At 48.5% G+C, this 22,890-nt stretch overlaps 1 protein-coding gene across 3 annotated transcripts in view; it reads left to right on the plus strand.

The window, feature by feature from the left end:
- Window positions 1–22,890, plus strand: part of LOC133747813 (zinc finger protein 420) — a 127,348-nt gene that overhangs the window by 48,010 nt on the left and 56,448 nt on the right. Inside the window, exon 1 of one of the 3 annotated variants that reach the window (XM_062176187.1) lies at window positions 5,670–5,688. The exons of the other annotated variants lie outside the window; for them this stretch is intronic. The gene's annotated coding sequence lies outside the window, so the exon portion shown is untranslated. Of the gene's footprint in view, window positions 1–5,669; window positions 5,689–22,890 lie in introns of those variants that run through there. 3 annotated transcript variants of the gene reach the window in all.

Below are 22,890 nucleotides of genomic sequence, written 5' to 3' on the forward strand. Positions count from 1 at the left end.
CTGGATTTGAAGAGGAGCAGCTGGGACCAGAACCGGCAGTCATATGGGATGCGGGTGCTGCAGGCAGAGGATTAACTCACTGTGTCATGACTGCGGCCCCATAAAATTAAATTTTTAAAAAGTATTATTTATTTTCATTTTATGTGAAAGATAGAGACAGACTTCTGTTGTTTCATTCACCCAAATTCCCACAGCAGCTGGGTCTGGGCCAGGCCAAAGCCAACGGCCTGAGACTCAATCTATAAGTCTCCCCCATGGATGGCAGGGACCCACGTACTTGAGCCATTATCCGCACCCTCCCAGGGTGTGTAGGAACAGGAAGCTGCAATTGGAAGCAGAGCCAGGACCGGCACCAAGGCACTCTGATATGCGATGGGTGCATCCCAAGTAGATGGCTTAACTGCTGTGCCAAATGGCCTGCCTTTAAAATTACATTTTAAAAATGTCATTGAGGATCTGAGGAATCTTTTTTTTAAAGATTTATTTATATGGAGCCAGCGCCGTGGCTCAACAGGCTAATCCTCCGCCTTGCGGCGCCGGCACCCCAGGTTCTAGACCCGGTCGGGGCGCCGGATTCTGTCCCGGTTGCCCCTCTTCCAGGCCAGCTCTCTGCTGTGGCCAGGGAGTGCAGTGGAGGATGGCCCAAGTGCTTGGGCCCTGCACCCCATGAGAGACCAGGAGAAGCCCCTGGCTCCTGCCATCGGATCAGCGCGGTGCGCCGGCCGCAGCACGCCAGCCGCGGCGACCATTGGAGGGTGAACCAACGGCAAAGGAAGACCTTTCTCTCTGTCTCTCACTGTCCACTCTGCCTGTCAAAAATTAAAAAAAAAAAAATTATTTATGTGAAAGTCAGAGTTATGCAGAGAGAGAGAGAAAGAGGTCTTCCAACCAGTGGTTTGCTCTCCAATTGGCCGCAATGGCCGGAGCTGTGCCGATCTGAAGCCAGGAGCTTCTTCCGTGTCTCCCACGCGGGTGCAGGGGCCCCAGGACCTGAGCCATCTTCTACTGCTTTCCCAAGGCCATAACAGAGAGCTGGATCGGAAGTGGAGCAGCCAGGTCTCGAACCGGCGCCCATATGGGATGCTGGTGCTTCAGGCCAGGAGGTTACCTTGCTGTGCCACAGCAACTCTGGCCATTGTGACCAATGGGGAGTGATCCAGTGGATGGAAGACTCTCTCTCTGCCTTTACTCTCTCTGTGTTACTCTGACTTTCAAATAAATAAATCTTTAAAATATATATATATTAGGTCCATATACAGCCTTTTTTTCTTTGTTATTATTCCTTAAACAACAAATAATATAACAACTTTTGAGGCAACATTTATAACATACTTGACATTACAAGTAATATAGAGATGATTTATAGTATATAGGAGGATATATGTAGGTTATATGCAAATACTTGTGCACCTTTCAATATAAAGGACTTGAATATCCAGATTTTGGTATCATCGGGGTCCTGGAACCAGTCTCCCTGGGATTCCCAAGGATGACTATACATCTCTCCTTAAGCCTGAATCATAGTTTGATTACTGTAGCCTTAGAGTAAGTTTTATAATTAGGATTTGTGAACCCTTATACTTTGTTCTTTATTTTCAAGATTTATTTTTGGCTGTTTGAGGTCCCTTAAAGATTCTGTATGAATTTTAGGATGAGTTTTCTATTTCCTCAACAAAAACCCAATTGTGGGGCAGGCATGTGGTACAGATGTTAAGGGGCACCTTTGGATACCCACATCCTATATTGGAGTGCCTGGGGCTGAGTCCTGGCCTTTTTACTGAATCCATCTCCCTACTAATGCACACCCTGGGAGGCAGCAGTGATTGGTCAAGTAGTTGATATCTGCTACCCGTGTGGGAGACCCACATTGAATTTCTGGCTCCCAGCTTTGGCCTGGGCCAGTCTTCCCTTTTGTGGGCAGCGAACCTGTGAATAGGAAATCAGTCAATCTCTCTTCCCCCCTTTCTTTGCCTTTCAAATAAAATATATGTTTAAAAAATACCACTGAGATTTTTGAGATATTGCATTGAGATCAGTGGATCCCTATGAGTAATACTATCATCTAAACAATATAGAGTTTGCTATTCAATGATTACATAATAGCTTTCTATTTATTTATGGCATTTATTTTTTCATAAAACATGTTTTTTTTGTTTGTTTTGTTTTTTTTGACAGGCAGAGTGGACAGTGAGAGAGAGAGAGAGACAGAGAGAAAGGTCTTCCTTTTGCCGTTGGTTTGCCCTCCAATGACTGCCGCGTAGCGCGCTGCGGCCGGCGCACCACGCTGTTCCGATGGCAGGAGCCAGGTGCTTCTCCTGGTCTCCCATGGGGTGCAGAGCCCAAACACTTGGGCCATCCTCCACTGCACTCCCTGGCCACAGCAGAGAGCTGGCCTGGAAGAGGGGCAACCGGGACAGGATCGGTGCCCCGACCGGGACTAGAACCCGGTGTGCCGGCGCCGCAAGGTGGAGGATTAGCCTGTTGAGCCACGGCGCCGGCCAACATGTTTTTTTTTTTAAAAGATTTATTTTACTTATTTGAAAGGCAGAGTTACAAAGAGAGGGAAAGACAGACAGAGAGCTGGTTCACTCCCACTCCCCAAATGGCTGCAATGACTGGGGCTGGGCCAGGCCAAAGCCAGAAACCAGGAGTTTCTGGATCTCCCACATGGGTGGTGTAGGGGCCCAAGCACTTGGGCCATCCTCCACTGCTTTCCTAGGTGCATTAGCAGGGAGCTGGATCAGAAGTGGAGCAGCTGGGACCAAGAGCCTATATGGGATGCCAGTACTGCAGGCCGGGGCCTTAACCCACTGCTCCATAGCACAGGCCCCTAAAATATTTATTTTTATTTTTATTTTTATTTATTTTTTAATTTTTGACAGGCAGAGTGGATAGTGAGAGAGAGAAACAGAAAAATTTTCCTTTGCCATTGGTTCACCCTCCAATGGCTGCCGCGGCCGGCGCGCTGCTGCTGGCGCACCGCACTGATCCAAAGGCAGGAGCCAGGTGCTTCTCCTGGTCTCTCATGGGGCCTGGAAGAGGGGCAACCTGGCCTGGAAGAGGGGCAACCGGGATAGAATCCGGCTCCCCGACCGGGACCAGAACCTGGTGTGCTGGCGCCGCTAGGCGGAGGATTAACCTGTTGAGCCACGGCGCCGGCCTAAAATATTTTTTTTATAAGATTTATTTTATTTATTTGAAAGGCAGAGTTACAGAGAGAGGTAGAGATAGAGGTCTTCCATCCACTGGTTCACTCCCCAGATGTCCGCAAGGGCCAGAGCTGCACCGATCCGAAGCCAGGAGCCAGGAGCCTCCTCCGGGTCTCCCACATAGGTGCAGGGGCCCAAGGACTTGGGCCATCTTCGGCTGCTTTCCCAGGCCATAGCAGAGAGCTGATTGGAAGAGGAGCAGCCGGGACTAGAACCGGCATCCATATAGGATGCCGGCGCTTCAGGCCAGGGCCTTAACCCACTGTGCCACAGCACCGCCCCCAAAGTATTTTATTTTCATGTTATTATAAATGAAATTGTTTTCTTAATTTCTTTCCTGCATTGTTCATTTGTAGTATATATAAATATGATATTTCCATGTTGATTTTATATCATAAACTTTGATGAATTCCTTTAACAGGTTTCTTTTTTGTGGAATCTCTCGAGTTTACTTTATATGAATTCTTGTCTACAACAGTAATTTTACTTCCTCCTTTCCTGTTTAGATTTCTTACTTCTTTTGCTTGTTTAAGTGCTCTGGCTAGAACTTCCAGTACTTTATTTAAAGTGCCCAAAGTGGCCATTCTTGCCTTGTTCCTGATCTTAGAGTAAAATCTTCATTCAATCTTTTTCCATTAGGTATGATGTTACTTGTGAGTTTTTAAATATATGGGGTATTTTCCTTCAATTCATAGTCTGCTGTGTTTTTTTTTTATCAAGAAATGTTTTGAATTATGTCAGCTACCATTTCTATGTCAATTGGGATTATTTTGTGCTTTCTTTTTGTAAATGTGTTATATTATTATTTAGATTTTCATATATTGAGCTATCCTTTATCCTATCTTCCAAGAATAACTCCCAATTGTTGAATTAGGTTTATTAGTATTTTATTGAATATCTTTGCATTAATAGCCAATGGGATATTTAGTTTTCTGATGACATCTCTGAGTTTGGTATCCGTATAGTGTTTATGTCATAAAATGAGTTAAGAACTATTCCTTCTTTTCAGTTTTTTGGAAGATTTTGAGGGTAATTGGTGGTTTTTTTTTTTAAGATTTATTTATTTATTTGAAAGTCAGAGTTAAACAGAGAGGAGAGGCAGAGAGAGAGAGAGAGAGAGAGAGAGAGAGAGACAAAGAGAGAGAGGTCTTCCATCCACTGGTTCACTCCTCAATTGGCCACAACAGCCAGAGCTGAACAGCCTGTCTGAAGCCAGGAGCCAGGAGCTTCTTCTGGGTCTCCCATGTGGGTGCAAGGACCTAAGGACTCGGGCCATCTTCTACTGCTTTCCCATGCCATAGCAGAGAGCTGGAGCAGCTGGGTTTTGAACTGGTGCCCATATGAGATGCGGGCGCTTCAGGCCAGGGTGTTAACCTACTGTGCCACAGCGCCAGCCCCTTGTTTTCCTTTTTCTTTTTTTTTTTTTTTTTATTTGAAGGGCTGAGTTAGAGAGAGGCAGAGGCAGAGAGAGAGACAAGTAAGGTTGTTGCTTGCAGTGCCGGCATCCCATATGGGCTCCGGTTCGAGTCCCGGCTGCTCCACTTTCAAACCAGCTCTCTGCTATGGCCTGAGAAAGCATTGGAGGATGGACCAAGTGCTTGGGGCCCTGCACCCACGTGGGAAAACCTGGAGAAAGCACAGGCTCCTGACTTTGGATCTGCTTAGCTCTGGCCATTGCGGCCAGTTGGGGAGTGAACCAGCGGATGGAAGACCTCTTTCTCTGCCTTTCCTTCTCTCTCTCTGTGTAACTCTGACTTTCAAATAAATAAATCGTTAAAAAATATATTAAAGCCAAGAGGTTAAAAAGAAAGGATTCTTACACCTGCCTGACATCAACTATCACAACAGATTGTCATAACCAAATGACAAAAAAAAAAAAAAAAAAAAAAAAAAAAACCAAAAAACTTCTACATCTGCCCAGCAACTGTGTATTCAACCTTTGACTAATGTCACGCTGCGAGGCCGGGAACAGCAGCAGACGCTCTCCCACCACCAGTAAAGGGTCACGCACCACCGGCCGCGGCCAGGGCCCAAGGCTGCCCCTGCTTCAGCCTCCCGGGCTCCGCTCTGTGCTCCCCACCCACCAGCCAAAATTTCCACACCTTGGGCCTGAGATCCGGAAGACCCCGTCCCACACTTCCGGGCTCCAGGGCCACACTACAAGTCCCAGGAGTCCCCACGGCGGAACCGGCGTGGCGAGGCCGCCCGATGGGAGATTTCCCGGGAACGCACGCGCCGCGCCGCGCCGCTACCGTCGTCGCTGCCCCAGGAGAATCCGGGCCCTCTGGGAACTCCGCGGGCTGCGGTTGTGACGTCACCGCCGCCGAGACGCCGGCGCTGTTGTGATGTCATTGGCGCGTGAGCGTTTCTAGACGGCCGGGGTGTGGGGCGCCCTGGGGCGTGAGCGGGGGCGAGGTGGTCTCCACGGCGACGCTGTCTGAGGTGGGAAGGCAGGTGAGACCCAGGCTGAAGATTCCAGGTAAACGTTGTCCCCAGGCCACAGACTTGGTCTCCGAGAGTTTTAGCGGCAGAAGCAGCCTCAGGTTTTAGAGTTGAGAAGGGAGGGGGAGACTTGCTAAGTTCCCGGTCTTTCCCCGCAGGAATCCTCCCCCGGAGACCTCTGTGGGGCTCTGTCCTCCGCTCTTGTTCTGCGTGGACCGCACTGCTCTGGTCTCCACTCGCTTTGAGTGTCGTCTTCACCTCATGGTGAATGCAGATTTTTTTTTTGTTGTTAAGATTTATTTATGCCGGCGCCGTGGCTTAACAGGCTAATCCTCCACCTTGCGGCGCCGGCACCCCGGGTTCTAGTCCCGGTCGGGGCACCGATCCTGTCCCGGTTGCCCCTCTTCCAGGCCAGCTCTCTGCTATGGCCCGGGAAGGCAGAGGAGGATGGCCCAAATCCTTGGGCCCTGCACCGGCATGGGAGACCAGGAGAAGCACCTGGCTCCTGGCTTCGTTTCAGCGCGATACGCCGGCCGCAGCAGCCATTGGAGGGTGAACCAACGGCAAAAAGGAAGACCTTTCTCTCTGTCTCTCTCTCTCTCTATCCATTCTGCCTGTCAAAAAAAAAATTATAAAAAAAAAGGATTGATTTACTTCAAAGTCAGAGTTACACAGAAAGAAGGAGAGGCAGAGAGAGAGAGGTCTTGCATCCGCTGGTTGGCCGCAATGGCCGGAGCTGCGCCAATCCAAAGCCAAGAGCCAGGAGCCTCCTCCAGGTCTCCCACGCGGGTGCAGTTGGGCCATCTTCCACTGCCCTCCCAGGCCTCAGCAGAGAACTGGATGGGAAGTGGAGCAGCCGGGTCTCGAACCAGCGCCCATATGGGATGCAGCTTCAGGCCAGGGTGTTAATGTGTCCGCCACAGCGCCGGCCCCGCAAAGATTTATTTATTTGAAAGGCAGAGTTACAGAGAGACAGAGAGGGAGAGACACACATGATCTTCCATACACTGGTTCATACCTCAAATGGCCACAATGGCTGGGGCAGGGTTGGTCTGAAGCCAGGAGCTTCTTCGGGGTCTCCTTGTGGGTGCAGGGGCCCAAGGACTTGGGCCATCTTCTCTTTTTTTAAAATCTTTTTTAAAGAAAACTTTTATTTAATAAATATAAATTTCGAAAGTACAACTTTTGGATTATAGTGGTTTTACTCCCCCCCCCCCCCATAACCACCCTCCCACCCGTAAACCATCCCATCTCCTTCCTACTCCCTCTCCCATCCCATTCTAGATTAAGATTCATTTTAAATTATCTTTATATACAGAAGATCAACTTAGTATATACTAAGTAAAGATTTCAACAGTTTGCACACAGACACACAAGGTATGAAGGACTGTTTGAAGACTAGTTTTACCATTAATTCTCATAGTACAACATATTATGGACAAAGACCCTACATGGGGAGTAAGTGCACAATAACTCCTGCTGTTGATATAACAATTGACACTCTTATTTATGACGTCAGTAATCACCCGATGCTCTTGTCATGAGCTGTCAAGGATATGGAAGCCTCTTGAGTTCACAAACTCCAGCCTTATTTAGACAAGGCTGTAATCAAAGTGGAAGTTCTCTCTTCCCTTCAGAGAAAGGTACCTCCTTCTTTGACGGCCTGTTCTTTCCACTGGGATCTCACTCACAGAGATCTTTCATTTAGGTCATTTTTTGCCACAGTGTCTTGGCTTTCCATGCCTGAGAAATTCTCATGGGCTTTTTAGCCAGATCTGAATGCCTTAAGGGCTAATTCTGAGGCCAGAGTGCTGTTTAGGGCATTTGCCATTCTATGAGTCTGCTGTGTAAGTTGCTTCCCAAAGTTGGATTGTTCTCTCCTTTTTAATTCTTTTTATTTATTTATTTATTTTTAAAAAATTTTTTCAGGCAGAGTTAGACAGTGTGAGAGAGAGAAAGACAGAGAGAAAGGTCTTCCTTTTTCCATTGGTTCACCCCCCAAGTGGCCGCTACAGCCAGTGTGCTGCGGCCTGCGCGCTGCGCCGATCCAAAGCCAGAGCCAGGTGCTTCCTCCTGGTCTCCCCTGTGGGTGCAGGGCCTAAGGACCTGGGCCATCCTCCACTGCACTCCCAGGCCACAGCAGTGAGCTGGACTGGAAGAGGAGCAACCTGGACAGAATCCGGGGCCCCAACCAGGACTAGAACTCTGGGTGCCGGCACAGCCAAGCGGAGGATTAGCCTAGTGAGTCGCCACGTCAGCCTCCTTTTTAGTTCTATCAATTATTTTTAGCAGACACTGGTCTTATTTATGTGATCCCTTTGACACTTAATCCTATCTTTATGATCAATTATGAACTTAAACTGATCACTTTAACTAGTAAGATGACATTGGTACCTGCCAACTTAATGGGATTTGAAGTCCCACGGCACGTTTCTAACTTTCCCATCAGGCTCTTGCTTTCTCAGACCATTAGAGGGGGCTGGATCAGAAGAGCAGCAGCCAGGACCCAAACCCACACCCATATGGGATGCTGGTGTTGCAAGCCACAGCTTAACCTGCTACTCCACAATGCTTGCCCCTGGTGAAAGCTTTTTAATAAAGGCTGTACACATAGTCATTTTTATTCCCCAGGATGAAATTGTAAAGTCTTTATTGTAGTATTTTCTTCTCATTTTTATTATTCACAAAATAATCTTCTTGGTAGGTAAGAAGTTCAGAAGGGTATACACTTCTCACCCCTAGCCCCAGCCAGATAACTGTCTCACTCCAAAGGCAGTGAATTTTACTAGTTTTTGTTTTGAGCTTTTTCTTTTTTGTTTTGTGTTTTTTTATTTTAAGGGAAATTCTGTACATTTATTATAGGCTGTGTATACCTTATATGAAATGCTTGGGATTAGAAGTGTTTTGGATTTCACATTTTTTCAGGTTTTCAAATATTTTCATATATAGAGTGAGGTAACTTGGGGGTAGGAACCAAATCTAAATACAGAATTCATTTGTTTCACAAACACTTTATACACATATTCTTAAGGTAATTTTTTCAAAATTTAAATGGCCTGACGTTTTCCACTTGAAGCATTTTATTGGTGCTCAAAAAAAGTCTCAGATTTTCAGAATAAGAGATCTTCAACCTGTGTGGTGTTGTTTTTCAAGCTGTGTGATTGTCACCTAATCTGCTGTGTGTTAAAATTGATTTGATGAGCCCTAATCAAGATTTTCATTATCTTTTGATAGTGAAAAATTCAAACACGTGTACAAATGAAATAGTAATGAACCCCCATGTCACTCCCTTGCCCAGCTTCACTGATTGACTCATGGCCAATCTTCTTTTTTTTTTTTTTTTTTACAGGCAGAGTGGACAGTGAGAGAGAGAGACAGAGAGAAAGGTCTTCCTTTGCTGTTGGTTCACCCTCCAATGGCTGCTGTGGCCAGTGCGCTGCAGCCGGCGTACCGCGCTGATCCGATGGCAGGAGCCAGGTGCTTATCCTGGTCTCCCATGCCGGTGCAGGACCCAAGCACTTGGGCCATCCTCCACTGCACTCCCTGGCCACAGCAGAGAGCTGGACTGGAAGAGGGGCAACCGGGACAGAATCCGGCGCCCTGACTGGGACTAGAACCTGGTATGCCGGCGCTGCTAGGCAGAGGATTAGCCTATTGAGCCGCGGTGCCAGCGCCAATCTTCTTTTATAAATTAGCCTACCTCAGGATTCTTTTGAAGCAATTACAATATGTCATACCATTTCATCTATAGATATTTAAATATGCATGTGAACAATTGCTCGGCGCCGCTCTCGTCCAGCAAGAAACCGACACCGGGCGTCTCGTAGAAGAGCTCTTTATTACTCAGGGCGCGGGAGATCAGACCTCGATCTCTGGCGGGCAGGAACTACTCGCACATCCGGTGGTCGGGGCATATATACGCAGTACACGTCACGAATCATATGATTACAAGGCTGTGTCAGGATAGGACAGCTCAGGGGTAGCGCGGGAAACTTTGCCGGGGAAGAAGAACCCGGAAGCAGGAAATCAGCGCCATCTTAGCGCTGCGGTTCCTCGGGTTTGGTCCCCTACATCTCCCTCCTTTTTATTTTCCGCAAATCAGCCTCCGACGGCCGTGGCGGCCGGGATATCAGCGACCGGACAGAGAGCAGAGGTGCATGCCCAGTGTGCCGGTGGGCATATTGTGATACACCAAAGGTTCGGCCGCAACCCTTGGCCTCACTTTTGCCCTTAGTTTCCCTTTTTCTGGGACGGGTTGGGACCACCCCCGTATGCACATGCATATACTCTCCCGAGGCCCCCGGAACCTCCGGGTGAACGCTCGCTGCGGTATCCTTGATCTCGCATGCCTCGGTCTTTTACTCCCGGTCGGAGGACGGGGTTATGCCCAATTGGGGAGAAGACTAGGGACCAAACAATACGAGGAAGGCGGGAGTACAATGCGTCAGGAGGGGCGGGCTAGTCTTCGGTGGGGGCACGGTCATAGGTCATTCTGGCGAGCTTGGTCCTGAGGACCTCCACCATCAGAGACATATATGGGTGCCCCCACTCCCCAACAGACGACAGAAGGGCTGGAGTGGGCGGGGCAAGGGGCCTGAACAAAAGGTCCCGAATCGAGAAAGACAGGCCGCAATGCCGGTGAAGGCAACAGCGACGCAGTAAAATAAGTGCGGTTTTGATAGGTGCATGTAGAGAATGACTTGTAACAAGAACTACGTACGGACGCGAGAAAGGAGGAGGAGCATGGGCATGGCGGTGGGGGACCACTCGAGGGATGGGGGCGAGGCTTGGGAATGGCCACGCAACCCCAGGATACCTTATAAACGGTTTTGTCCCCACAGTCAGTCGAGCTCAAGGGGTGTATGCCTCGTAGGCTGTCTGCAGAGACTGGGCAGCTACAGGGATTATTGCGGTACTGCAAGTAGGCCTGTTGTCGGTGGGCAGGGGCATCTAAGCCTGCATGAGAGCTAGGGAGGAGGATAAGACCCAGAAAGAGAAGGGCGACGGCCGGTTTACGGCCCAACATCCTCAGGAGGTGGGTTGAGGTTTATTAGCCTCGGGGGAGGTATCACCCGTTGATGACGAGGGTGGCTCCTCCGGCGGTCGGTCTTGTGGCGAGGGTGTTGGTTCTTCTGTCGGTGGATCCGCTTTCCTCACCAATCGCTCCGGGACCCAAAGGGGTTCTCTTCCCGTCTCCTGTGGGAAAACACAAACTGCGCCTCGGTTCCAGCATAGTACTGGGTCCGGGCCGTGCCATAATCCCGTAAGGATATCTTTCCAGCGGACAAATCCTCGTGCAGGGGGTTCCTTTATCATGTGTCTTTCAGCGGGGGGCATAGACTGATCCGTCAAATTTAAAAAATTTAAGGTAAATAATGCGAGGGAGAGGCGCATGCGGGGTGTCTTGCCCGCTGCAATTCCCTCCTTCTGCTTAGAAAGGAAAGCCTTGAGCGTTCTGTGCGCTCTTTCGATAATACCCTGACCTTGGGGGTTGTAGGGGATTCCGGTCTTATGTTGGACTTGCATGCGTGAGCAAAATTGTTGGAATGAAGTGGAAGTATAGGCAGGTCCGTTGTCGGTCTTTATAATTTTGGGTTTGCCCCATGCCGCCCAAGCCGCAAGACAATGGCCGATGACATGGGAGACACGCTCGCCGGTCTCCAGAGAGGCATAAATAATTTGGGAGCACGTGTCGACAGACACGTGGACATATTTTATCTTTCCAAACTCTGGAATATGAGTGACGTCCATTTGCCACACATGTCCTGGCAGGAGTCCTCGGGGGTTAACTCCTAAAGATGGGACAGCGGTTAAGGTAGGACAAGCTGCGCAACGACGAACAATATCACGAGCGATTGCACGGGGGAGGTTAAATTTGGCGGCAAGTGTTTTGGCATTGACATGAAATTCCGAATGAAAGTAGGTGGCTTGTTGTTCAGGGGAGGCTAAGTGGAATATCCACACCGGGCGTGTGGCCAGATCTGCCATGGAATTGCCCAATGCCATAGGCCCCGGCAGGGAAGAATGGGCCCTTATGTGGGTAATGTGAAAGGCAGCGGGCCGATTCCAAATGGCTTGCTGGAGGGTGAGGAAAACATTACTCACAGGGGATGATGTACTAACACTGCCCACGGTTTCTAATATGGAAACCGCATTCACCACATAGTGGGAATCGGAAACAATGTTTACAGGCTCCGGGAAATCTAAAAGTACCTGATTAACTATGAGGAGCTCAGTTATTTGGGGAGAGTCAGTCGCAAACTGAAAGGCTTTCGGCTTGCTTCCGGTAGCAACATAAGCACCGACTCCGGTATTGGAACCGTCGGTGTACACCACTACGGCTTCGGGGAGCGGTTTGGAGGATGTAATTTTGGGGAAAATTACGGGGTGAGACTGTATGAAGGTTAACAGAGGGTCGCGAGGGGTTCTGTTGGTAATTGTAGCGGAAACTGAGCAGGCCAGGATTGACCAAGAATCAGTGCAAGCAGTGAGAACACGCACCTGCTCTGCAGAATATGGCACAACAATAGTAGATGGCTCGCGACCAAAATGCTGGATAGCCTTCTGGTTTGCCATAAGCGCAACGTCCGCCACCATGGAGGGATAATGGGCGAGGGATCTAGTGGGTGACACCGAGGGGTGGATCCAAAGAAGGGGGCCGTCTTGCCAGAGAACGCCCGTGGGCTGTTTGGGCGTGGAGAGGACCCACAGGGTGAGGTCTCCAGACGGGTCCCACCGCTTAAGTGCGGCCTCGCTGAGCGCTTCGTTAACGGCCAGCAATGCTTGTTTTGCTTCAGAAGTAAGTTCTCGTGGAGAAGTGAGACTAGGATCCCCCTTTAGGACGTCAAAAAGAGGCTGCAGGGTGGCGTTGGGGATGCGAAGGAAAGGCCTAATCCAATTGATATCCCCCAGAAGTTTTTGTAAATCGTTGAGCGTGGAAACATTCGGATATTTAATATGCAACTTTACAGGTTTGGTGTGGGTGGGTGTGACCGTGGTTCCAAGGTATGTGACCACGGAGGACACCTGCACCTTTTCAGGGGAGATAGACAATCCTGAGTCTTGCAGCGCTCGTTGCAACCCGCCGTACAGGGCCCGAAGCCTGTCCTTTGTAGGAGCAGCGCATAACAGGTCGTCCATGTAATGGAGACACTTGCAGTCAGGAAACAGGTCTCTAATTGGGTCAAGCACACGAGCAACATAGATTTGGCACATGGTAGGACTGTTTGTCATTCCTTGAGGTAGGACCACCCATTCCCAGCGTTTATCTGGTTCCTGTTGGTTAGTAGTAGGGACAGTAAAGGCAAAACGGGGAGTGTCCTCTTTACATAAAGGAATGGAAAAAAAGCAGTCCTTGAGGTCGATGACAATCACGGGCCAATTTTTTGGGAGTGCAGAAAGTAGCGGAAGGCCTCTCTGCACCGGGCCCATGGGCTGCATTTGCGCATTGACTGCTCTAAGATCGTGTAAAAGTCTCCATTTTCCTGTTCTTTTTCGAATTGCGAAAATAGGCGTGTTCCATGGGGAGGTAGATGGGATCAGATGTCCCGCCTGAGCCTGCTCGTGAACGAGCTTTTTGACTGCCTCCAATTTTTCCTGTGACAGGGGCCACTGCGGAATCCAAACTGGTGTGTCTACCAACCAGGATATTGATAGGGGCTTTATAGATGCAGGAGGCAGCGCAGTGGCCCCTAAGAAAAACCCAAACCATTTCTATTGTGTTTATGTTCGGGCTGGACAGGAGAGGGCGTGCCCTGTAACTGAATGCCGAGGCCTCTTCCCGGGACATACCCCATCTTTTGAAGCATGGAACGCACCGCGGGGGAAGTGGTGGTTAGGGCAACGTCCATTTCCGTTAACACGTCCCGTCCCCAAAGTGAAACCGGAAGGGGCAAAACGAAAGGGGCAAAATGTCCTGAGTGACCCTCGTCGTCCTGCCAGGGTAGAAGGGCCGCGCTTTTCTTTGGAAAGCTGGCGAAGCCAAGCCCCTGTAGGGTCTGTTCAGCGACGTCAGTGGGCCATGTTTTGGGCCAGTCCTTTTCAGCTATAATTGACTTATCGGCCCCCGTATCTAAGAGACCTTTAACACTTTTACCATTAATCCACAGGGTAAGCATGGGGCGTTCGTTCAAAAGCATGTGCAGGCCAGTGAAATTGGTTCCGGAGAACCCGAAACCACTCGTGCCGCGGGCGGGGCCTCTTGCAGGGAATAGGGAGTGAAGACTGGGTAACAACAAAAGTTGAGCTATGCAATCTCCAGTATTAATTAAAACGGTTCCTTGAAATGTTTGTACCATGATTTTTATCTTACCGGTAAAATCAGAGTCTATCACACCGGGAATTACCGTCAGGCCCCGAAGGGCAACAGAAGATCGGCCTAGCAAAAGCCCAACCGAATTCGGTGGCAAGGGGCCTGAGTAATCACTTTCTACCAGCTGAACTCCCATCTCCGGTGTTAGGAGGAGTGGGGAGGCGGCACAGAGGTCCAGGCCTGCGGAGCCACTGGTGGCGCGGCCTGAGGGGGTTGAGGGTATGGCAACAGCGGAGGGGGGGGCACTGAGGTGTAGGCGTTCACCTGGGGGCCCCTCGCCGGAGCGGGGAGCCCCCTCTGGCCGTTTTTTGTCCCCTGTCTGTTACCGGTGAGGGGATTGCCATCGGCATCAAAGGCGGAACGGCAGTCTTCCGCTTTGTGAGGGCCCTTGCGGCACCTGCGGCAGAGCTCTGCACTTGTGGAGTGCGCTGGGGAATGCCCAGATGCAAACGCAGGGCAGTCACGCTTTCTGTGACCAGGTTGGTGGCACTGGAAGCAAAGGCCAGAAGAGATCGTGGGCCGCGGGCGCCCCTGGCTCTGACCTCCTCCCTGTTTTTGTGTGGAGTTATAGGTGGCCAACATGGCGGCAAGGCCTGCGTTAGTAAGCGGGCCGCCGGCGTCCCTACAATACTTCAGCCAAGAATCCACAGATTTGTTTCTATGTTGCCGGAGGATGCCTTTACACTCACTATTAGCCTGCTCATATATGATTTGTTTGATCAATGGTTTTACGTCTGCGTCCGACGGAAATATCCGTGACGCGGCCTCGAGTATCCGAGCTACAAAGTCAGCAAACGGTTCGGTCAGGCCTTGGACAATCTTGGTAAGGTGGCTAGAGGATCCACCCGAAGTGGCCGCCTGTCTCCACGCCCGTCGGGCGCACTCGGAGATTTGTCTGTACACTTGTCTTGGGTATTGTGTTTGATCGGCCTGATGGGGTCCTCGCCCTAATAGCATGTCGGCGTTCCACGCGGGGTTGCCGTCCTCAGCGTTTTCGTCCGCCTGATCGTGGCAACACTCGGCATTCATAGACTGCCATAGAAGAAATGTGCCGGGACTTAAGCAGGCGCGAGCCAACTGAGTCCAGTCACTGGGTGTTAAGACCTCTTGACCGACTGACTCAAGCAGGGAGATAGTAAATGGGGCGGTGGCACCGTAGTCAGAAACTGCCTGCTTGAGGCTTTTTAGGACCGCCATGTCCAACGGTGCGTATCTGACCTCTCGGGTGCCCAGGCCCAAGACCGGGTAAGCATGGGCTGAGCCGGGGGCGTCAGCTTTTAGTTGTTTCCAGGCTTGCCGATGAAATTGCCTCCCTGTTACGGGTGGGGCAGTAGCGACAAGCGGGGCGGCAGGCGGCCACGGCGGTGCGGGTGGAGCTTGGGTTGGCTGCCTAACATCAAAAGTGCTGCCGCCTGGGGGCGCTATGATTTCAGACTGATAATCAAGTGGGTAGCCACCAGGGGGAGCCGCGGGGGCGGCATCAGCGGCTCTCAACCTTCGACGCAACCGCGAATATAAAGGGGGGGGTGATTTATGCGGGCTGTCGCCCTCCCCCTCCGCGTCAGAGGAGGAGGCGCCGGACTCAGAGTCCGGGGCCGCCAGGGAAGTCTGACACCCAATTTCCTTAAACTCTATCAGGTCCTGAGCGCTCTCGGACTTCTGAGAACGGACTTCCTCAAAGGTATCACGAGCGGCTGCGAGCGCCGGGTCGCTCGTCCGAGTCGACCCCTCCTCCCGAAGGCATGCTCGAACCAAGTCCCACAGGGGAATTACCATGGGATTGAGATCAGGTTCTTTAGGGTCCTCGGCCGTGCGCCGGAGGTCCTGTCCAAGTTTCTCCCAACAGCTAAGAGTGATCTGGCCTGTATGAGCGAACCACGGAGCAAAGAAGTCAATGCTCCCGAGGAATTCAGCAATCGTGGATCGAGAGACTTTAATTCCCTTGTTGCGCAGTAGCGCCTTTAACGGGGCAATCAAATTTGACTGGCTCGGGGCATTGCCCATCATGAATAAAAGAGGGAAAACACTTCCTCAACAAAGAGGGAAAACACTTCCTCGAAAATAGGGTGCGTCCACCCCTTACCCGTGAGACCTACCTCGCTCACGGGGCCACGCCGGTAAGACTTACCTCGCTTACCTTCCACGCCGAGAGTCAAGCTCTTTCGTTTCCCCGTACGGGCCACCAGCTGCTCGGCGCCGCTCTCGTCCAGCAAGAAACCGACACCGGGCGTCTCGTAGAAGAGCTCTTTATTACTCAGGGCGCGGGAGATCAGACCTCGATCTCTGGCGGGCAGGAACTACTCGCACATCCGGTGGTCGGGGCATATATACGCAGTACACGTCACGAATCATATGATTACAAGGCTGTGTCAGGATAGGACAGCTCAGGGGTAGCGCGGGAAACTTTGCCGGGGAAGAAGAACCCGGAAGCAGGAAATCAGCGCCATCTTAGCGCTGCGGTTCCTCGGGTTTGGTCCCCTACAAACAATAGTCTTTTAAAAAAACCTAACCACAATGTCATTATTAGCTCTTTAATAAAAAATAAATTCTTTTAATAAAATCAGAATATGTATTTAGTACTCAGATTTTCCCACAGGGCAGGCAACTGTTTTTATATTGAAATGTCTTTGTCTAGGTCCAAAAAAGATCCATATATTATCATTGTTTGATAAATCTTATAATTTAAGAAGTCTGTAGTTTCTTTTTTTCAAAAAAAAAAAGCTTCTTTATTTATTTATTTGAGAGGTAGAGTTACAGACAGTGAGAGGGAGAGACAGAGAGAAAGGTCTGCCTTCCATTGGTTCACTCCCCAAATGGCTCCAACTATCGGAGCTGTGCCTATCTGAAGCCAGGAGCCAGGTGCTTCTTCCTGGTCTCCCATGCGGGTGCAGGGGCCCAAGCACTTGGGCCATCCTCACTGCCTTCCTGGGCCACAGCAGAGAGCTGGATTGGAAGAGGAGCAGCCGGGACTAGAACTGGTACTCCTATGGGATGCTGGCGCCGCAGTCGATTAACCTACTGTGCCACGGCGCTGCCTTCAGAATTCTGTAGTTTCTTACTCCCTCTCCCATCTTCCTTTTTATTTGCAAAGTATTTGTTGAAGAACCTGGGTGATCTATCCTATAGAATTTTGCATGTTTTGTATTTCACCATCAGTAAAATGATAGTATGATATTATTAAACCACTCCTCCCTCTCTCCTCTAGGTAAGAGATTTGATCAGGCGCAGGCTTATTTTCTCCTTCCATCCCTTCCTCTGTTCCTTCCTTCCTTCCTCCTTTCCTTCCTTTTTCTGTATTTTAGCAAATGATTCCATAGACAGTAATGTATACTTCCAACAGGAGGCACATAATGTCTGCTTATCTCAATTTTCATTCTGTAAATGGAATATTTCCATGAAGTAAAAAATTTTCTTCAGCACCTGATTTTTTATCTTATTTTAATCTTAAGGTGTAGATTGTTCAAGGGGAGCAGAACAAATTCTTTCTCTTAACAGTTTTCAAAAAGAAGAAATAATGAATATTGACATAAATATCTTTTCTTAGGTGTCAATAAATAGAGAATTTCATATATTTTAGGTATTTTAGTTTATTGTACTTGTTATCTTTATGTATACTTAAATTATTGTTGTCCCATAGATGACCACTTAGAGCCTTTTGAGGCTGGCTCATGGGCCCTTTTGACTTAATCCTAGCTTGCACTTAGCACTAAATTTGGAAACCAGAACTGAATTCAGATCTCCCACGTTGGTGGCAGGAATCCAGTTACTAGAGCCATAACCACTGGCAGTCCTAGGGTCTGCATTAGTGGGAAGCTGGAATCAGGAGGCATAACCAGTTACCAAATACAGGTTCTCCGATGTAGGATGAGGGCATCCTAAGCAGCATCTTAAAAAAGAAAAAATTGAGGGGCTGGTGCTGTGGCATAGCAGGTAAAGCCACCGCCTGCAGTGCCAGCAACTGCACTGGTTTGAGACCTGGCTACTCCACTTCCTATCTAGCTCTCTGCTGTGGCCTGGGAAAGCTGTAGAACGTGGCCCAAGTGCTTGGGCCACTGCACCCGCATGGGAGATCCGAAAGAAGCTCCTGGCTCCTGGTTTTGGATCAGCCCAGCTCTAGCCATTGTAGCCACTTGGGGAGTGAACCAGCAGATGGAAGATATCACTCTCGCTCGCTCTCTCTGCCTCTCTCTAACTGCCATTCAAATAGAATAAGTAAATCTTAAGCCAGGAACTCCATCCAGTTCTCTGTATAGATGGCAGGGGCCCAAGCACTTGGGCCATCATTCTGCTACCGTCCCAAACACATTAGCAGGGAGGTGGATCAGAAGCAGAGTAGTTGGGATGGGAACCAGCATCCATATGGGATACTGGTGTCCCAAGTGGCAGCTTAACCTACTACACCACAAAGCTAGCCTTCCTCTGGGTAGTTTTAATATGCATTTCTTTTATAAGCAGAGTTAAGTATGTTTTCATATTATTAAAAGCCATTTACATTATAGTTCGTCTTTATATATAGTAGTCCTTTTTTAGAAAAAATAGCCTAGTCCATTTTTAGAAGCTGTTTATATATTTGGTGTATAGCATTTTTGTGAGTTTTTCCTGATTTGTCTTTATACTTTATTGTGTTTTTGACAACGTAATGGATTGGATATCATCATGATTAAGAAAGTTTTTCCTGGGCCCGGAGCCATGGCTCACTTGGCTAATCCTCTGCCTGTGGCGCCGGCATACCATATGGGCACCAGGTTCTAGTCCCAGTTGCTCCTCTTCCAGTCCAGCTCTCTGCTGTGGCCTGGGAACGCAGGAGGATGGCCCAAGTGCTTGGGCCCCTGCACCCGTATGGGAGACCAGGAGGAAGTGCCTGGCTCCTGGCTTTGGATCGGCACAGTGCCGGCAGTGGCGGCCATTTGGGGGGTGAACCAAAAGAAGGAAGACCTTTCTCTCCATCTGTTTCTCTGTAACTCTGTCAAATAAATAAATAAATAAATAAATAAACAAAACAAAAAGTTTTTCCTAGGTAATAGAAGAAGTCACTAATATTTATTCTACTTGGTTATGTGTTTCCATTTCTGTAAATTTGAATATTTGGAATTTATCCTGCTGTATGGTCTGAGCAACTAATATAATTTTAATATTTTTCTATATGTTTATCCTGTTATTTCACTTTATTTAATAAAATATCCTATCTTTCACTCACTGGTTTATTCTGCCTTTATTGGATTGCACTTACAATTGTCTATTTCTGAATTTTTTCTTTTGTATTGTAATGGTTCCATTGACATGTTATGATATTGGGTTTGAGTCTCCTGTTTTTACCTTAGAATTTCATTTTTTCAGGAATGTAAAAGAATTAGTTGTTTACGTTCTTATTTTCTTTCAGACTGGGGATCCAGGTATAAGACAAACTATCTTCAAAGGCAGAAATTTATGAAATAGTCATTGTAGTGGTAGATACTAGAACAGCTTATAAGCTATAATTGTGAATGCAAAAGTTCTCAAGATGATAGGGAATACAGAGACAGTTTGAAAGACATTTGAGGCCGGCGCCACGGCTCAATAGGCTAATCCTCCACCTTGCAGTGCCAGCACACCGGGTTCTAGTCCCGGTCAGGGTGCCAGATTCTGTCCCAGTTGCCCCTCTTCCAGGCCAGCTCTCTGCTATTGCCAGGGTGTGCAGTGGAGGATGGCCCAAGTGCTTGGGACCTGCACCAGGAGAAGCACCTGGCTCCTGCCTTCGGATCAGTGCGATGCGCCGGCTGCAGCGCGCTGGCCGCAGCGGCCATTGGAGGGTGAAGCAACGGCAAAGGAAGACCTTTCTCTCTGTCTCTCTCTCTCATTGTCCACTCTGTCAAAAAAATAAAAATAAAAAAATAAACAAAAATAAAAAAAAGAAAGACATTTGAGAAATAATAATTGGCTTTTCAGGCAGCTAATAATCATCTCTGAAGAAACTCCCACTTTTGGTCAGTGCACAACTTTTATAACGGAATTTATTCTACTGAGAAACAGAAAATGCTTATTGATAGCGTCCAACTGAATATGAAAAAATTCATTCTAATGAAAAGCCTTACATCGGCTGGCGCCACGGCTCAATAGGCTAATCTTCCGCCTGTGGCACTGGCACCCCAGGTTCTAGTCCCGGTTGGGGCGCTGAATTCTGTCCCTGTCGCTCCTCTTCCAGTCCAGCTCTCTGCTGTGGCCCGGGAGTGCAGTGGGGGATGGCCCAAGTGCTTGGGCCCTGCGGCAGCATGGGAGACCAGGAGGAAGCACCTGGCTCCTGGCTTCGGATGAGTGCAGCACACCGGCTGTAGCGGTCATTTGGGGGGTGAATCAATGGAAGGAAGACCTTTCTCTCTGTCTCTCTAACTCTGCCTGTCAAAAAAAAGAAAGAAAGAAAGAAAGAAAAACTTTACATCAAGAATGTGGAAAGGCCTTTATCCGAGGCTCACAACTTACTATTAGAGAGTTCATGTTGCTGCAACCCCTATGAATGTAAGTAATGTAGAAAAACCGTTATTTGTATTTCACAACTTATTTATCATCAAAGAGTTCATTTATCATCAGAGAAAACTTACGAATGTAGAGTGTGGAATGGCCTTTATCTGTCGCTCTCATGTTACTTGGCTTCAAAGAATTCATGCAATGTATGTGGAAAGGGCAGTTTTCATGGTTCAACCTACAGAGAAACCCTGAAGTAAAAAATGTTACACTGCACTCATGACTCCCAATTTATTAAACATCAGACACTTCATACAGGAGAAAAGCCCTATGTATGTAAGAAATGTGGGAAAGCCTTGAGCCGTGGTTCACAGCTTACTTCCATCCCAGATCTCATAATGGCAAAAAAACCCATATATGTAAAGATTGAATGATATCCTTTATTTGTGGCTCACAACTTATTCAACGTTGGATCCCCAGAGATGGGAAACCACAGAAATGTAACCACCGTGGAAAGACTTATAGCCTACAACTTATTCAACATCAGAGGATTCATACTGGTGAGAAACCATGGGAATGTCAGGAACGTGGGAAATCATTTATTTGTGGCTCCCAGCTTTCTGAATATTTTAAAAATTCATACTTTGTGAAAATCCTTTATATTTGGCGTACTTCTTACTCAATATCAACGGATTCATTCTGATGGAAAGCTGGGAAAGGAGAGAGGTTTTTAGATATGTGAGGCCATTCTGTTGTTAAAACCTGCCCTGGGCCGGCGCCGTGGCTCAATAGGCTAATCCTCCGCCTTGTGGTGCCGGCACACCGGGTTCTAGTCCCGGTTGCCCCTCTTCCAGGCCAGCTCTCTGCTATGGCCCGGGAAGGCAGTGGAGGACGGCCCAGGTGCTTGGACCCTGCACCCCATGGGAGACCAGGAGAAGCACCTGGCTCCTGCCTTTGGATCAGTGCAGTGCGCCGGCTGCAGTGTGCTGGCCGCAGCAGCCATTGGAGGGTGAACCAATGGCAAAAGGAAGACCTTTCTCTGTCTCTCTCTCTCACTGTCCACTCTGCCTGTCAAAACAAAACAAAACAAAAAACAAAACCTGCCCTCATGAAAAATTTTTTAAGACTATTTAAGAGGCTGGCGCTGTGGTGTAGCTGGTAAAGCCGCTGCCTGCAGTGCGTGGTCTGTTCGATTCCCAGCTGCTCCACTTCTGATCCAGCTCTCTGCTGTGGCCTGGAAAAGCAGTAGAAGTTGGCCCAAGTTCTTGCGCCCCTGCTCCCACAGGGGAGACCCAGAGAAGCTCCTGGCTCCTGGCTTCAGTTTGGTGCTGCTCTGGCCATTGTGGCCAACTGGAGAGTGAACCAGTGGATGGAAGACCCCTCTCCTCCCTCTCTCTCTCTCTGCCTCTCCTTCTCTAAATATTAAAAAAAAAAAAAAAGATTTATTTATTTGAAAGGCAGAGAGAGCGTCCACACACTGGTTCATTCCCCCAAATGCCTGCAACTACCAGGACAGGTCCAGGAACTTCATCTCTATCTCCTACCTGAGCTGTCATCTCAGCTCCCAAGCACATTAGCAGGAAACTGCACTGGAACCAGAGCAGCGGGACTGCACCCGGCCATCTGATAAGGGATGTAGGTGTCCCACCAGTGGATAATCTGTGCCTGAGAGGATGCTCGAGTCCTTGGGCCCTCCACCCATGTGGGAGACAGGGATGGAGTTCCACGCTTCTGGCTTTGGCCTGCCTAGCCCCGACGATTGTGGCCATTTGGGGAGTGAACGAGTGAATGAAAGAGCTTTCTCTGTCTCACTCTCTGTAACTCTGCCTTTCAAGTAAGTATTTAAAAAAAAAAAAAGAAGAAAACTAACTTATATGGTATCTATCTAGCTGTATCAGTGATCACTTTAATATTGGCAGAATTCACCTGTGATGCCTAGGTTTTTCTTTGTGAGAGATTTTTTTATTACTGGTCTTTACTCATGACTAATCAAATTTTGTTTCTTCATGATTCTGTCTTGGTAGTTTTAAGTTATAGAAATATATCCATTTCTTCTAAATTCTTCTTCCAATTAGTTGGCCTATAATTATTCCTAGTAGTCTGTTGTGATCTTTGGTTTATCTATGATGTCCATTAATTTTTTAAAAAATATTTATTTATTCTGAAAGAGTTACAGAGAGAGAGAGAGAGATCTTCCATTCACTGGTTCACTCCCCAGGTGGCCACAACAGCCAGCTGAAACCAGGAGCTTCATCTGGGTCTCCCACATGGGTGGCAGGGGCCCAATCAGTTGAGCCATCTTCTGTTGCTTTTCCCGAAAATATCTTAGAAGATTAAAGAGTAGAAAAGCTAAGATTTATGAGTATAAGGATTTTTGAGAGCTTTTAACATGACTTTTCACAGTGTAGAAATCAAGTAAAAAGATTAAAAAAGGACAAATGACTAGAAGCAAATGTGAAATTATATACACTCAGAATTTATCTAGGATGA

Source organism: Lepus europaeus, chromosome 19 (genome assembly GCF_033115175.1).
Source record: "Lepus europaeus isolate LE1 chromosome 19, mLepTim1.pri, whole genome shotgun sequence".
In the NCBI taxonomy this organism is placed as follows: Eukaryota; Metazoa; Chordata; class Mammalia; order Lagomorpha; family Leporidae; genus Lepus; species Lepus europaeus.